Source organism: Puma concolor, chromosome A3, assembly GCF_028749965.1.
Source record: "Puma concolor isolate L17-30 chromosome A3, mPumCon1.1.hap2, whole genome shotgun sequence".
Lineage (NCBI taxonomy): Eukaryota > Metazoa > Chordata > Mammalia > Carnivora > Felidae > Puma > Puma concolor.
Window position 1 is genome coordinate 89,186,030 of NC_141669.1, and position 13,367 is coordinate 89,199,396.

The 13,367-nt window shown below is 41.3% G+C and overlaps 1 protein-coding gene across 7 annotated transcripts in view; it reads left to right on the forward strand.

Annotated features, from left to right (window-relative positions):
- LIMS1 (LIM zinc finger domain containing 1) overlaps positions 1–13,367 on the forward strand; it is a 154,841-nt gene that overhangs the window by 104,827 nt on the left and 36,647 nt on the right. For 2 of the 7 annotated variants that reach the window (XM_086701479.1, XM_086701482.1), the window contains one exon: positions 12,433–12,484. The exons of the other annotated variants lie outside the window; for them this stretch is intronic. The gene's annotated coding sequence lies outside the window, so the exon portion shown is untranslated. The remainder of the gene's footprint in view (positions 1–12,432; positions 12,485–13,367) is intronic. 7 annotated transcript variants of the gene reach the window in all.

A 13,367-nucleotide genomic window follows, 5' to 3' on the forward strand; every position in this document is an offset into this window, starting at 1 on the left:
AAGTGGTAAAATATCAGACCATTTCAGAAAACTGGTCAATGTTTTTAGAGCTTCTGATTTTCACAGGAATGGACCAAAAAAACAAAAACAGGTATCTGAAAATTTCAGAAAGAAGTTGAAGTTCCAGTCAGAAGCTTTTTAAAAAAATCATCTTTTCCAGACAGGATGTTCCTGGGCACTGTGGTGTGTAGAACAAAAGCAGTGATGCTCTGTGGAAGTGATGAGAAGGGAAGGGGTGGGATGGCTAGACCGGATTCTTTTCCTGAACCTTCCCCCAGTCCTTTGGCAGCTGCTGAGGTATCTCAGTATGATTTGAAAACTAGTGGAGGACAGTCTACCCCCACTTATGAGTCCCACAACCCAGGGATCATGACCTGAACCAAAATCAAGAGTCAGATGCTCAATAGAATGAGCCACTCAGGTGCCCCAAGAATCTGTAATTTTGAAATAGTAGTAGGTAGAACTCAAGCATCTCTATAATGAGCCTCCTTCACAATTTACTATGCTATATTACATCCCTGTAGGGGAAAATAGAGCTTGAATATATACATTATGGTTATATGCTGAAGAATTTATGGATCAAATGATATGATGTATGGAATTTGCTTCAAAATATTTTATGGTTGAAGAATAGATAAAACAAATTGGTCACGGTTTAATAACTTTTGGCATTGAGCTGGATATGAGGGGATTCATTTTATTTTCCCCACTAGTTTAATATGTGTTTGAAATCTTCAGTAATTAGAGTTTATAATTTTTTGATATGTATCATGTTGAGTGGCACAATTTTAACCTTTCCCTCCTGTGTAACACATTATAATTTAACACTTGCTGGGCTTATCAGTAGTTTGCCTTACCCAACATCTATAACGAGAGTCTGTCAGTCACTTGCCTGTCAGTGTCATATAAACCAACCAGGATTTCAGCATTTGTGGCTCTGGTATGTGTAATTTGGAGGTTGATGGGAGGAGGAGAGTGGAAAGAGATAGGAGCCCCTTACCTTACCCAAGGAGGTCTACCTGTGGTAATTATTAAGCCTTTCTCAATTTGTATCGAAAGAGATTGGACTGAACATCTCATTTACTGTTCTTACCTCCATGGCAGAGAGAGATTTGTTTCATCTGTGGGACAATTTACGTTTATTTTGAAAATAAGAGCTTGGCTCATGGACTGTGGGCCATTATAGTTTAGAGTCTGGGGTAGCAGAGACTACATCCAATATCTGGTATCAAAACTTAGTAATTGACTTTTACGAGTCACTTATTTTTAGGAGCTTGAGTTTCTCCATTTGCCAACTGAATATGATTGATAAAAAGAAAAGGTGTTTTGATATTAACAGATTTAGAGTTATTCAAGGAGGAATTGTATTTCGTTTTGAATATCAAATGACTGGACACTTTCCATTTTTACTATTTGGGAAGACACATCTGTTAGCAAAGCTGAACATTAGTTTCTCTTTGCTTCCTGAGTACCTATGTTAGTAATTTGTTGGAATTCTGCTATGGTCTCTCCTTGAAAGACACCTTGTTAAAAATTAAGTGCTGGAGCCACTTAACATGTGCAAAATCAAGAAAGAATACCCAAAGGAGCATGTACTCAGAATTCTCATGGTTCAGGACAGTTTGTTCTTTCTCTGCAAGGCAGTGCCAGACCTTAGGGCACAAAATGATGTTTAGGGTCAAATGAATGGTAAATGAGCTGCAGAAAAGCCTCTGGCTTCTTTCTGTGCCTTTTGAGTCTTGAAAAATATAAGAGGGAATGCGAATGTTACGAAAGAACCAAAATGTAGATCATGGCCTGTCTGAAACTGCTTCTACAGAGCTAAGTGTGACCCCCTGGGGTTCTGACCTCTGGGCTGTGTGATAATGACTCCAGCTGTCTGCATTTACATGAAAACATTCAATAAAAGGGAAGGTAAACTGGCTTGTTCATATGTGTTTATATAGGCAGTTTACCTAGAGGCAGTCTGTACCTGCATAGCAAGTATATAGATTGATTTCTGGATGAAAAAACACATTGCTTTATGAGCCATTATAATATTGAGCACTGATTGTATTTGTGCTCATGATAATGAACTGTGCCATGTGATTTTTCCCCCTCATCCCTTCCCGCTCTGTCCCTGAAAGCCTTCATGCATCCCATATGACTCTTAAAATGTTTATCATGACAGCAGTGTAAAATTTGGATTTTGTCCTTTTAAAATATTAACTGTTCTTCTGTCTCTTTGCTTTTGCTAGCATCTTTTTTTTTTTAATTTTTTTTAATGTTTATTTATTTTTGAGAGAGACAGAGTGTGAGCAGGCGAGGGGCAAAGAGAGAGGGAGACACAGAATCAAAGCAGGCTCCAGGCTCTGAGCTGTCAGCACAGAGCCCGACGCGGGGCTTGAACCCACCAACTGTGAAATCATGACCTGAGCCGAAGTCAGACACTTAACTGACTGAGCCACCCAGGCACCCCCCCTTTGCTAGCATCTTAACATAGTGAGTAATTTGATGTTTGCTTTTCATTTATCCTTTCAATACAGAACTATTTCCTTTATTTCAGAGCAATTTTATCTAAAAGGATAAAACTGTCTCTTGAAATAATGGTGATCATTTGTCTCTACTTGTTTGAAATATCGTTATCTGTGGAAGAGTAGAAATGACTACCACTTTTAATAGAGGCAGATCATTGATTTTTGATGCAACATCACGGATACAATCACTTGAGGGCTAGACAGCTCTTTTACTTATATTCAGACCATATGGTTTTATTAGTTTATGTGGACCATTCTCAGCATTTCATCATTTGATTTGCTTTCCTACTAGATTCCAAGCTGTTTAAGAACTCAAGTATTTTGCTCTATTTTTCCAGCTTAGAATTTGACCTGGTACCAAGTTAGTTTTGATGACATTTTGCTTCCTTATTTATGCCATGAGAAGAGATCATTCTGTTTTATGCGTTGCTATGGTTAAAGATTTATATAGACATTGTCATCCCAGTACACGTTTGCTGTCCTAAACTAAAATCCTTGGTGTCAGTTCTGTTTATAAGAGGATTAGAGCAAGGAGTCTCCATGCCCTATAGTCAGGAAGGTTTAAGTTTTCTTTAATATTATTTAAGCAATTACATATTAGAAGACAACACACACACCAGCATGTGCAGGTGTGTAAGCCTCAATGGTAAAAGTCACTGAAATAGTCTTTGCAAGCTCTGTGGTGTTGTTTCTCTCCCCAAGCCTTTTCCCTGATTTTTTTTCTTGTACGTTGTTCTTTAGAAACAGTATTTCTGGAAGGTTTGTAGTTGGGGTGGAAACTGGATGGTGGCTCTGGCCTCTTTGTGGCAAGTAGAGGCCATGCTCCAGAAGGAGGAGGGAGAGCAGTGTCCTCAAAGAGTCCTGTAAGAATGGGAAGGGAAAGCAGGCTGAACAGCTACAACCCTTGTAAAGTTGGTCTGTCACTAGCCTGTTTAGGGTTGCAGATGATGGCCACCAGGATGTCTGTAAAGGGAAGGGAAAGAAGGCCCACAGGGCTGGTCTGCTCCCTGTCGTGCCCGCTGCTGCCGTGTTTCGTGACTCAGAGTTTGTCAGTTCAGCTTTTGTATGTATGGGGACTGAAAGAAGGTAGATGAAGAGGAAACAGAACAGATAATAATAAGATAATGTATCATCCCTTAAAAGTGCATTTTTATAACAGAAGTTGTTTAGAATTTTACTATATCACATTTTAGATTTTGCCCGATCTCTCCTCAGAAAATGAAGCTGAGAATCCTGGCATAGGCCTTGGAGCCCTCAGGGGGCTGACTTTCAGGCTCTCCTGGAACTGTGCTTTCTGGCTGTGCCCACAAACAGGCTTTTGGTGTGACCATACCTGCAGAGATGCAATGCAGGTCACTGCTAAGTGGTGTGATGGTCCTTTCCACCACAAGTATTCTGAAATTGAGGGACTGTTTAGGAAGCAGGCTGCTGCTTAGTTATTACACACCAGGACTGTCATGACAGGAAGGGAAACAGGAATTGCTGTGACCAAGGAAACTTGTATAGCACTGACATGAAGTAGCATAGAATACCCCATAACCAAGTGTTCTGGTACATAGTAAGTGCCCAGGAAGCTTGCAGTTCTTATCATCAGCCTCCTTACAGTCTTGAAGATGTTTAGTAAGTGAGAGCTTACTAAAGGTTAATAAAGGCTCCTTTATTCTCCTCTTTTGTTTCTTGAAGACTGAAGCAGAAGTGTGTCCCTTGTTTGCCTCTTTCCTGGGTTAATACCTAGCGTGAAAATATAAGAACCCAGGTTGACTGGTCCCCAGACATGCCCCTGGTACAAGAGAGTGATCACAGGAAGGAATTTCTGCTCTGTACTAGGTTGGGGGGGAGGAGGGGAGTGCCATATACTCTTGCCCTGAGTTGAACCTTGAGTCCATTTGTGGCCTCTGGCTTGGAGACACAAAGAGTGAGGTCGACTGTCTTGAATTCTTATCTAGCTGGCCATTTTATTATGCTGGACTTTTTATTTTATAATCCACTCCTCCCTTCCCTTTCTAGTTTCAAACACAAATCCAGTTGTTTTAAGTGAGACAGATGCCTCATATTGGATAAAGGACCCGATGAGGTCTAAGAACAATCAATTAAAGAGTCCTGATTTTGGCCTCTCATATCAGCTGTGGTTCAGTCTGGATCCAGTCAGGAGAGAAAAAGCCACATAGTATACTAAAACCTTGGATTGCAAGTAACTTGTTCTGCAAGTGTTCTGCAAGAGCACACATTTCTAATAAATTTTAACTTGATAAATGAGTGATGTCTTGCAATACGAGTAAGTACATGATGCCAAACATCACATGATCACAACTGTACCAGTGGTTCTTGAAATTTGCTTTGATATACAAGTGCTTTGGATTACAAGCATGTTTCTGGAACGAATTATGCTCACAAACCAAGGTTTTACTGTAATTTGAAGGAGGAAGGTTTCACAAAAAGATAAAAAGAGTTATTAACTCCAGTAAAGGTTTGCAGTCATAAGAGGTTGACTAGTAAGAAGCAGAGAGAAGGCTAAGAGTGTGGGATTAGCACCTCTAAGCAGCGAAGAACCCTCCTCCCCACCCAGGACTCACCATGGTTGGGAATAGCACAGCAGTTGCTACAGTGCTGCCGCAGTGAAACATATGTTGCTAGAAACCTGAACTTGTAGGAGACTCTCCCTGCAGGGTGCCACAAGGCTCTCTACTACAGAAGTGCTAAGAATGGGAGCGGTGGGCAGTGTGGTGGTTGGAGAGGCAGGGCTGGGTGGTCAGTGTGCTGTGGGCTGCCACACGCTGCAGGAGCCAGAGGCCCCCCCTGCTGCAGAACCACCAGGCATTGCCACCAGGAAAGCTGCTTGCCATTCACTGCTTCTGGCTGCCATGCACATGTGAACTGGGCACTGAAGAAACTGTATGTGCTGCCAGAGGCTGGACCTGAGAAAGCCCTGCCCCCACGCGCACTTGTCTACTGAGCTTGCCAGGGGCAGCATGCAAAAACCCTTTCCTCCAGTCAGTGTCTCCAGCGCCCTCTGCTGAAAGGCCTCCGGGCCAGCAGGCTGCAGAGAAAGCACTTTCCATCATCAGCACACCAAAGATATTCCAGTAATCTTCCATCAGGAAATGAGGAATCTGTCTGCAGTCATAATGATCCTACCTTTATGTTATTACTTCTGGATTCATAGAGTATGTCTCCTTGAGAAGAGGTAAAGGAACTGAACATGAAGCTTCCTACCTAACCTTGTAAACTGCTTTCAAAAACCCAGACTTCATTCTGTGACAGAGAATAGTAAGCTCCATGGGGAAAGAGAAGAGCTGAGGACAGGAGGCAGAAAAAGAGGAGGAACATGCCAAAGACACCTGGGAGAAACTGAAGCTCAACCCGTGTACTAGGTAGCCTTACAATGACACCACCAGGTGCTCAGGCCTCCTGATCATTTCCACATCTTTTGATTATACATATGGGAAACTGTAAGTCATGGTAGCTAAAGCAGTTCCTTGTCTTTCTATATGAACTTCACAGAATTTGAAGTTAAAAGAGAAGAATTACCTTTTTAAAGTTAGCCAAATAATTTTCAGTTCTTCTGTTTAATTCTGTCCAATATTTTCAAATGTTGTTTAATGTAACAAAATATACGTGAAAACATGTTCTGTGTTAAAAATAAATAAAACAACTGAAAATGGAAGATGTAGATTTAAGTTTGAAAGGGTTGTTTTACCTTGAGTATAGTGTGAGTTTTTTTCTGTCCTTCCTTACTGAAATTCTCATGGTTTTCTTTTACCTTATCACTCGTGTGAAGCTTATTCACAGAGTAAAAACTCCCATTGACTTCCTGTCCCATCTTAACTGAAGGTCAGTTCAGTGAGACATCCCAGCTGAGTCAGAACTAAAATAAGAATGTAATTTAGAGCCAGAAAGTTGGGTGCTGATGGCCACTCCAGCCATATAAGGTGCCCATGGATTCACTGAGGGATTTCCCTGGTAAGCTGGACATTCTTTTAGTCAACACTCTTAGCTAAAAATACTGTTCTATATTTGAAATAAAAGGCTTTCTCAAATTCATCTATTTTGGTCAGGACACAATGTATCATTTTAAAAAGATGTTTGGGGTGAGAATATGTGTTAGTGGGTCACCATACGAGTAATAGGGAGAAATGATTTGGATAATGGAGGAGCTGCTACAGAGACATTTTCCAGTGAGGATGTTTAAAAAATCAGAGAAAAATTGCCTAACCTATGAAAGAGGATTTTAAGAAAGTTTTTTCAATTGACCAAACACTCTGCTTACTGAGCAACCATGGGGATCTAGCAAGAGAAAGTTTGTTAGAAAGCTTATAGGTTTCAGACCGCAGTGATGATATCTTAAGAGAGTTCTCTTTACTGACAAGAAAATGTCACGCTGAAGTACATACTGATGCTACACCGAGTTGTCTTGGGTTTCTGGGGATGGTGGTGGCTTACCAGCACCTCCGTAGCTCTGTTGTATAGCAACTTTTCACAAAAGGGCCACTTTGATTATTGCCTACTAAGAGGGTGCTTGATATGAAGACTCCATGGAAATTTTCACACTAAAGGGCTCATGGTGTTCTTGAGAGAAGAACCATCTTTGCAGTGTAGAACACAATGTGGAATCGACTGAAATCTTACCCACTTGAGCACTGTACATGCTAAACAATTTAGTACAGGCTAGAATGCTCACAGGAGGCTTCTTAGAGAAGACCTTGAATAGAAATTTGAGGACTGGGCAAGTTTTGGATAAGCAGAAAGCAGGGGAAAAGGGGGCAGTAGTATTCATCCAAAGAACTTTATGTCCTTTTAGGTTTGTGTCTTTTTATGTCCAGTACTAGGTATGTTTGATACTATGAAAGATAATTCTGAACAATCACCATGCAACAGTCTTGCCCTTATTTACAATCATGTGTATACATGTATTTTACAAGGAATAGAGATCAACATATTGCAGTGCTTATCTCTAGATGGCAGGTCTCCTAGATGAGTGGGTCTTCTGTGCCTTTTATAAATGTTCTGTAACAAGCTATGTTGCTTAGGGGCTGATGGGGGTGGAGAAATTCAACTTGCCAAACAAAACAGTGCAACCCAGTGATCCTGTCTCAGAGTGCTCACACTTCCATACACTTGGGGCTTCCGGAAGCTGAGGTTGCCCGTTCACGTCCTTTGTTAGTTTTTGGTTATTACTGATTTTGCCTTGTTGCCACATCTTCTACCACTTTCCCGATCTAGTTTTGAATTTTTTTAGTGTTCATTTATTTTTTGAGAGAGAGACAGAGTGTGAGCAGCAGAGCGGAGTGTGAGCAGCAGAAAGAAAGGGAGACAGAATTCGAAAGAAACAGGGAGACAGAAGCAGGCTCCAGGCTCTGAGCTGTCCGCACAGAGCCTGATGTGGGGCTCGAACTCACAAAGTAGGAGATCATGACCTGAGCCGAAGTCGGACACTCAGCTGACTAAGCCACTCTGGTGTTCCCCCTCCCAGATCTAGTTTTGTATCTTTCCTTCTCTAGTGGGTTGCTCTGTGGGATGGGAGTGTCATCATTACTGCAAAGACAGGGTGGCTGGATGCAGGCAGCAAGTCAGCACTGTTACATCTGTACCCAAGAGAGAAGGGTGTCACGAACTGTCTTGAACTCTGTTGGTTTTTCTCTGCACGTGGTCCAGAATGTCTCTTAATAAAGTAGACCTGTCAGCATCAGAGTGTAAGGGTTAAATTGTAGTGTAGGGCTAACAGCTTTGTGTTGACACTGTAGCTTGAAAAATAACAGCTTTGTTCTGACCCTGAAGGTCAAGAGATAACAGCCTTGCTTTACTCTTGTAAATTACACTTGGTACTCTCGAAAATCTACTCTTGTAAATCAGGCTTCACCAATTAAGGAAACAAAAGTTCAAAGAAAAGAGCATCAGAGGCAGGGTCAAGGAGATCCACTGGTTGCAACTTAGGGGCAGAAAGTCTAAAATAATCACCTCATCCGGCAACCGTTTCTGACTCATCTGGGAACTGTTTCCAACTCATCTGGGAACTGTTTCTCTGTTCTGTTCCCAGGTAATGATAAAACTATGTGATTGGCTTTAAAAACTCTGTACCCCGGCTGTTCGGGGCCGCACTCTGATCAAGAGTGTTGGTCCTGATTGGTTGGCCTTGCCTCTCATTGCAATAAACTTTGTTGTGACTGTCACTGGTGCCTGTAGCATTCTGTTTCAGGAGTCGTGTGGATGCAACAAGAGTGTCATGGAGAAAGGGGAGAACACTGTGAGTTCTCATTCCTCCATCTTCCCCAGGCTCCCTGTGTCCTCTACATGCTGAAGTTTGTGGATGGGTTGGTTGGGTAACGTTGGAAAACTTCTAGAGATTGTCCAGAGAGAAGTACTTCCCAAGAAGTAGTCCACTAAGTAGGTTGTTAATACTTATCAAATTTGTTAAGATTGAGAAACTGAACTATAATTTGCGACAATTTGTGCCTGTTGCAGGCAGAGTATTTCTGAGCTGCAGAGCACCTTTGGGACCTGTCTTGTGCCACAGAATCCTCAGGGTATGGAGGAGAGCCTGAGGCAGCTGTCTACCTGATGGCTCCTGAGTAGTTGACTCCTCTGTTGTGGGCTTCAAGAATAAAACCAGGGCCCTTCCAGACACCAGAGAAAGAATTTTTACCTCACCCACTTTCACTGGAAACAGTGTATTTTTTGATTTTAGGACTGAAAGTGTGCCTGCTAGTGTTCTTCTTGGAAATTTTCAACCAGAGACTGTTTCACTCATTTTCCTTTAGAGGGATATAAATACACTTCTTCAAATATCACAACATTTGGGGTGCTCTAAGTCTTCTGTCTTCAACAGCACAGAGCTCTAACTTTTAGGTGAATTTCATTTCAGACGGTGTTACAATCATATGCAAATAGCTTTCTCTTCTGGAGTCCCAGCCTCAGGATCTCTGCTGGACTGCTCTGAGTACTTGGGATGAGCAGGAGGTCCTTTAAGTCTGTTCTTTCCTCCTGGTAGGTGATAACAGTGTTCACTTAGTCTCTTCAGTTCTTTCTAAAGTACAGTAACAAAGCCAAAGATGTTCTTCTCTGCTTTGATTGTAATCAGTAATCAGCACCTGTGCGGGCAGGTAACAACACCTTTCTTCTTTGAAGTTAATTGAAAACACATCTTATTTCTTTCTCACTCTCTTGCCCCTGTTGTAATAAATGCTCTCTTTTTGCTTGTGCAACTCAGAATTAGGAAACAATTTTAACAGACAAGAAAAATGCTATGTTAATTGCAACTCCCGTATCCTTTCTGGCCAGCCGACCTTTGTCTCTTTCCTCATTGACTGTTGAAAGAAAACACAGTGCATTTGTCCTGGTCTCTGGGAAATGAGAAAGAACTTTCCAGCTCCATTATCTTCACTTGCATGTCACGATTGTTGTGTTTTTAATAGTAGGGGGAAAATCAGATTAAATTTTCCATTTAAGTAGAATAGAGAATCACAGTGAAAATAATTCATTTCGTCATATGGTAACTTAACCAGGCTGTCTCAACAATTTGAATACCCCGGTATTCATGGAAGCCTTTTTTGTTTTGTTTTGCTTTTGTTTTTAACGTTTTTTCACTTTTGAGAGATGGAGAGACAGAGAGAGAGACTGAGAGTGCTAGCGAACATGAGTCGAGGAGGGGCAAAGAGAGGGAAACACAGAATCTGAAGCAGGCTCCAGGCTGTGAGCTGTCAGCACAGAGTCCGACTTGGGACTCAAACTCACGAACCGCGAGATCATGACCTGAGCTTAAGTCAGACACTTAACTGACTGAGCCACCCATGCACCCCAACATGGAAGTCTTTGATTAAAGTTGAAGAAGCTACATTCTAGGTGTTGTTATTGCCAAGTGCTTGGTTAGCCATCCACATCTTCACATCTGTCTATGGAATGGCGTAAAACATGTAAATAGCACTGCCTTTTTTTTTCTGTATTCAAGTCCTGTGTTTTAGAAGCAATTGGTCAAAATGTTCAGCTTCAATTTTAAAAACCACATAGATGAGCTACGTATCTGGTAGTGATACACATAGTTCAATTGTTGCTATCCGAGAGAATTTTCATTTTAAAATGCCAGTTATTAAAAAGTTGGTGTTTAATTCTGGCAACAATCCTCATGATTGTATCTAGGACTTAAGTATTTGAGCTCCTGATTATAGCTACAATATTTTTGTGTGATGTCCCTCAGTCAGTTATGTATCTCGGGCTAGGCAGTATGTCAGGGGTGGAGTTTGGGCTGAAATCATGGAGCTCGCTGGACTGGTAGGGTCTGAAGCACTGCAGTACTCTTTACTGAACACTGGAGTGGTCAGCTTAACATAAGATATGTTGTGTGTAGTTTAACATCTAACAGACTGTTACATGCACTCCGCCAGGGTCCTAGATCCTGCCTGCTGTGGTCTGAATATTCATGTCCCCTCAAAATTCATATGCCAAAATCCTAACCCCCAAAGGTGATGGTATTGGTGGGTGGGGCTTTTAGGAGGTGCTTCGGTCATGAGGGTGGAGCCTTCATGAATGGGATTAGTGCCCTTAAAAAAGAGGTCTCACAGAGCTCCCCAGCCCTAGCCACCATGTAAGAACACCAGTGAGAGGATATGAATGAGGAAGAGGGGAGGAGGGCTCTTACCAGAACCTGAACATGCTGGCACCTTGACCTTGTACTTTGAGCCTCTAACACTGTCAGAAATAAATTTCTGCTGTTTATAAGCCACCCAGTCTGTGGTATTTTGTTATAGCAGCCCAAATGGACAAAAACACAGCACAGTAGATCGCTCACAGTAGATGATCAAAAAATGTTGAGTGTAGGAAATATGAGTCTGTCTACTCCGGGTGGATTTAAGGGATGTTTAGGGTTCAGACATGTCCTGTAGGGTCTCCCATAGACCGTAGTCATAGTCCATAGACCATAGTCAGGTTATAGAACCTTTTGGAAAGAACCCTTAAGGAATCATGGGCCTCAGGAAACCCTAGTTCTTCAGCAGAAGCCACCTAACAGGCCCACTATTCAGACAAAACTGGCTTTTGGGTATTTTTTTTTTAAACAGCCTCCTGCCCTGTTTCAAAGACTATTTTGATGCCACTGAGGTGGCAGTAGTACGTTCCATCAAAAGCATTCAGGTAAATATTTTTCTCATTGTTACAAACACAATCTAAAAAGATTGTTTGCATTTCTTAGAGAGACATTATTAAGTGCCAAAAATGGTTTAAAAGTAACAAAATGCCTGGATATAAAACTTAAGCAGTGGTGTTTATTTGGCCTGAAATGACCTCCATGTCCTCTTGGAAAAATAACCATGCATTTCTCTTAGCTGTGTTCTGTTCTGTTATTAGCTTATAGCTGGAAAAGAAGTGATTGACCAGCTGATTCCCCTTTGCAGTCCTTTTGGGTGAATAGTACCACCTGACCTTGCAGTGGCCTCATAGTTACTGATCCTTACTCAGATACAAGGGTGCACAGACAGCCCTTTTCACTCAGCATCTCCTTATATGCTTGAATAATGGAGAATCCATGGTATCCATATATCGTTTGCCTAAGGACATTGTATACTCATAGAAACAGGCTGTGACTTGTATTCACTTGTTTATTCATTTGGCAGGCACTTCTCAGATACCCCTTAGGCCTGTTGCATTGTGAGCACATAGGAAAAGTTCCATATGTTCAGACATGATGTCTGAACCTTCACTGGGTGAATGGTTAAACAAACTATGGTATGTCCATACCATGGACAGCAATAAAAAGTTACACACTGTTGATACATATTAACAACTTGGATCGATATTATGCTGAGTACAAAAAGCCAGCCTTTAAAAGGTTACATACTATTATGATTCCATGTAGCTGTCTTAGTTTGGTTGGCTATGACAAAAATATCATAGACTGTATGGCTTAAACAACAAATATTTATTTCCCAAGGGTCTGGAGGCTGCGAAGTTCAAGATCAAGGTACCAACAGATCCAGTGTCTGGTGAGGATCCACAATTTTTTTTTTAATGTTTATTTATTTTTGAGAGACAAAGAGAGAGATACAGAATACAGATAAACAAAATACAGATACAGAATACAGATAAACAAAAATCTTAATGTTTATTTATTTTTGAGAGACAGAGAGGGAGATACAGAATCTGAAGCAGGCTCCAGGCTCTGAGCTGTCAGCAGAGCCTGACACTGGGCTTGAACTCACGAACCATGAGATCATGACCTGAGCCAAAGTCAGATGCTCAACCGACTGAGCCATCCACATTTTGCTACCTTTGGCTATATCCTCACATGGCAGATAAAGAATGATCTGTGTCTCTTCCTCTTCTTAAAGGATGTTAATCCCATAATGAGGGATTAATGCTCTTCTCTTGACCTAATTTAATCCTGATTACCTCCCAAAGGTCCCACCTCCAAATACCATCACATTTGGGATTAGGCTTTCAACATATGAATTTTGGAGGGACACAAACATTCAGTCCATAGCAGTAACATTCTCCAAATTATAATGACATAAATGAAAAACAGACTAGTGGTTCCCAAGGGCTAAGAGATGGCAAGGTGTGGAGAAGGTGAGTGTGACTATCAGAGATAATATGAAAGAGATCTTTGTGGTGACAGTATTGTGCTGTTTCTTGATTAGGGGCAGTGCCCAGGTGGTAAAATGACATATATGTAATGTATATACACACCTTGTGTTAATGTCAGATTCCTGGTTTTGACATTGGACTGTAATCACATACAGTGTAACCATTGGAGAAACTACGTAAAGGGTATGAAGAACTTCTCTGTACAATTTTTATAACTTCCTGTGACTATAATTATTTCAAAATAAAAAGTTAGAACTTGATGGCAGATCTTCCACATTATCT